This window comes from Phalaenopsis equestris, unplaced genomic scaffold (genome assembly GCF_001263595.1).
Source record: "Phalaenopsis equestris unplaced genomic scaffold, ASM126359v1 Scaffold000100, whole genome shotgun sequence".
Classification (NCBI taxonomy): Eukaryota; Viridiplantae; Streptophyta; class Magnoliopsida; order Asparagales; family Orchidaceae; genus Phalaenopsis; species Phalaenopsis equestris.
In genome coordinates, this window is record NW_018164542.1 from 389,371 (window position 1) to 393,397 (window position 4,027).

The window sequence follows — 4,027 nt, forward strand, 5'->3', positions numbered from 1 at the left end:
AGACAGATCGCCATGGATTACGCTCGGACAGCTCTAGGCGAACGGCGAATATATATATATATAACTTGATTAATCATTAGATCACCATGGATTACGCTCAATTGATTATCTATTAACTTCATTCAATTAATACTATATTAAATCAATTAACTCACTAATTTAAAATTAACATAAAAGGTGGATGAATATTTTAATTATATGCTAACATATATGTGCTTAGTATGTGTGGATGTAAAAATTAGTTTTATATATACATACATATATATATATATATATATGTATGTATATATAAAACTAATTTTTACATCCACACATACTAAGCATATATATATATATTTATATATTGTGAAGCCCGAAGTTCGAAGGCCACTCACAAGGTATACAACTCCACTCTGAAAAAAGAAATTAAAAATATACAAGTATACCACAGAAGTATGAAACGAGAAAGTCTCCAAAAAATTATGAGATCTAAGATAAGTCTAATGGGTAGATGACTTGACTGTGAATAACGCTTGCGTGGGAACCATAAACCCATGTTGTAGAGATACCACTATTGTCACACAAAGAACCACAATACTAACGTTGGTAAGCTCCAAAACACCAGCAAAATCCCACAAAAAGATGCCAAGAACATCGCAAATAACATGCACGGTAACGCTAGAATAACACACGTCATAGTTCCGAACTCATAGAAAAAGCCGCTATACCACGAAGAATAACACCAAAGATAACACTTGCGGAAAGTCTCGATACACCCAAAGAGCTCCCCACCTCAAGTGCAAAAGTCCCAAATAATACCGATAATAACATGTAGGATAACGCAAAGGGAACACCCACGGTAGGTCCCGAAGAACTCAAAGAAGAACAATCACCATAACACGAAGAATAACACCATAGATAACACCCACAGTAGGTCCCGAAGCGCCCAAAGAAGAACAACCGACATAACACGATGAATAACACCTATGATATCACCCACGGTAAGTCCCGATACACCCAAAGAGCTCCTTACTTCAAAACCATGTCAATAACACGAAGAAAACGCCACAAATGCTACTTGTGAAAAGTCCCAATACACCCAAAGAGCACCCGAATAGAGGAACCATGACGAATAACACAACAAAAACTCCAGTACAAAGTCTTAAAAAGCCTAAAGAGAAAAACACCCAAAATTCCCCCAACATCTAACCAAGCATAAAAAGAGAATAAGTGAAATAAAATTAGAATATATGTGTGTCTTTTGTTTCTTTATTATTATTCTTCTTCTTTTTTTTTTTTTTTACTTTCCTTCTCTTCATGTTTATTCTTTTTTTTTCCATATGTATGATTTTTTTTTAAAAAAAAAATACTAGAAACCATTCTAAGATGGGAGACATTTAAGCTGTGCCCAAGCGAGAGAAAATGGAGACGAGGGGGAGGAGAGGAATCCAAAATAACAGATTGTTGTTGCATCCCCATTCTAGCTAACCAGTTAGTAGGCTTGTTACCTTCTCTATGAATAAAAGTAAACTCCAAGTGAATTTGGGAGGACATAGTTTTGAGGTTGCTAATCCATTGTATAAGATGTCAAGGAGTGTCTTCCTTATCTTCCAGGATCTGTAATAGTACCATAGAGTCTACTTCAATCTGTGGATAGTTCTAATGCCCTCTTTGTGCAAGTTTCAAAGCCCAAAAAAACTACCACCACTTCAGCCTCAAGTGCATCCAAAACCCATACAGGAGATTGAAAGAAAAGTAGACAATGCCCAATGTAGTCTCTGAACACCCCTCTAATTCCAATAAATTGTGAAGAGAAATTATCATTGTTGTTAATTTTGATCTTGGGAGGAACAGATTTTTTCCAGTAATTCTTTGAGATCACTGACCGCATGGAAGGAGATTTTTGAGCCCAAAAAACAGAGCATCGCCCTGTAAAAAATCCCAAACACCTCCATCCATCTGCCTCCAGATTTTAGAAATGATCAATGTCAGAGAAGAAGAAGCATATGATTTTTGGATCTCTGTAGGCGACAAACCATTGGCTCACCGACAGGAGTAGAGGTCATCGCATGTCTTAGGCTGATAAAGGAAGGAGGCCAAGGGCTCCTCAGTGTGGAAACTAATGGGGAGTTGGACTTAGATTCAGAGAAGCAGGCATGGGCTTCTGCCAAGAGTTTTTGTTGCCATCTCGTGTCACTAATCACCAGGGAAAGGAAGCGCCGCCCGAGGGAGGAGTCCTACGACCAAGGGCTTCACACGAGAGAGGGGTGAGGGATATGCCAAAGAGGGAACTCAGCTAAGGCATCATGCAGTCTGGGAGGGATAAGGAGAAACCTGTTTTATGTGGGCTTGGGAGGAAGGGAGTGCCTACGATGAGGGGTGCTAACTGAGATGAAGGACGCCGCCAGAATCATCTGAACATCCCTGAAAGAATCGAAAAGAGTTGGGGGTACCACAAAAGGTAAGGGAAATTAGTCCTCTTCTAGTCACCAGAATAATAAGTCCTAGTCCCGACATCAGCGAAGTAATGACCGAGGGAATCATGACCTAAAATGATGCCCTAACCAACGGCCTGCTCAGTATTATGAGCGGCCACATGTCTAACAAGAAATGCAGGTTTAACATCCCTTCATGTGTCAGTGGCTGAAATAGTCCAAGTCATCCATAATAGAGACTATTTCAAATTGGCCAAGTCACTGATTGCAGTCTCATCCTTAAGAGATTGAAAGAAGTACCATCAGTACCATAGTGACCATGGCCATGACAAGGAGAAATGTCGTCACCTCAAAAACTTGATTAAGTTGCTCATCAGTACCGAGAAGCTTAAAGGGTTTGTTACAGTCGGCGCACATATGCAGCGGCAGAGCAAGGTTGCGACGAAGGAACCCTCAAATGGACCTATCGGGCCAACGAGGTCCATGTAGCAGAATAGTCCGAACCATTTTTAGGGGAGGACCCCGACAATAAAGCGACTAGTTGACACCTGAAGGGGAACCCCTACAATAAAGCAATCATTATCACAACACTAATCAATAACTACTAGATGAGTAGCATTCTTGTTGATATAGGGATTTCAGTGAACATATTGTATAAAACAATATTTGATAAGATTGATCTAAAACATGACTAGTTGACAGCACCGACAAGCCCATTGTTTGGATTTTTTAGGTAGAGGAAAGAGGAATTGTGCCTAATCTCCCTAACCACCTGTTATGGAGAGCTTGGGAAGTAGTACAACAATATAGAGGACTTTCTCGCTGTGAAATCCATGTAGACCTACAATGCCATCTTCAATCGCATATTCTTAAAAAACTACCGGGTGGTGACTTTCACCTACCATGTGACCACAAAGTTTTCAGCTGGAGCAGATTCAATTTTTTAATGTTTTTTTTGTCCTGACCTTGGTCTTCTTTACAGAGGTCGAAGGCCCGTAGCACACTTTCACCAGAATCATGGGTCGATATGGAGTTTTCACGGATCATCGGTGTCGTGACTCAAATTTTGCTAATCAAGGAAAAATGACGACAATGGATGCAATGCCAAGCTTATGACTATTTATAGAAACATACTGGGCACAGAATCCAAGGAGAGTTCATTACTAATTTGACTTTCTTGATTTTAGTACTATTGAATACTAATAACTTCCCTATCATTATCGTAGCTATCATTTTCAAGGAGTAAGAAAATTTGAGGAACTAAAATGCATACACCATAACTATCAGCACGAATCTCAAAACATCATAATGTCCAGGACGATTTTCGAAAGCATCCAACCGCCCTACTGTCAACTACATGGTCAAGTATTGAGAAACACGCCATGGCGAGAGACTTGAGCGACAGACTCGACTGACCGAGAAGCAAGAAAGGGAATCTTGATTGTTGCTAATCGGTCAACCCGCCTTTATTGCGGCGGACGAGATCGACATTTGACTGAGCATCTCATCCGACCAACACGCATTTCAAAGAGCACAGTCACCACTCAGCCGCACCTCAGTTGGCCACATTCAAGCAAGCCGGCCAGCCAATTACTGTCATGCTAAAATTCATA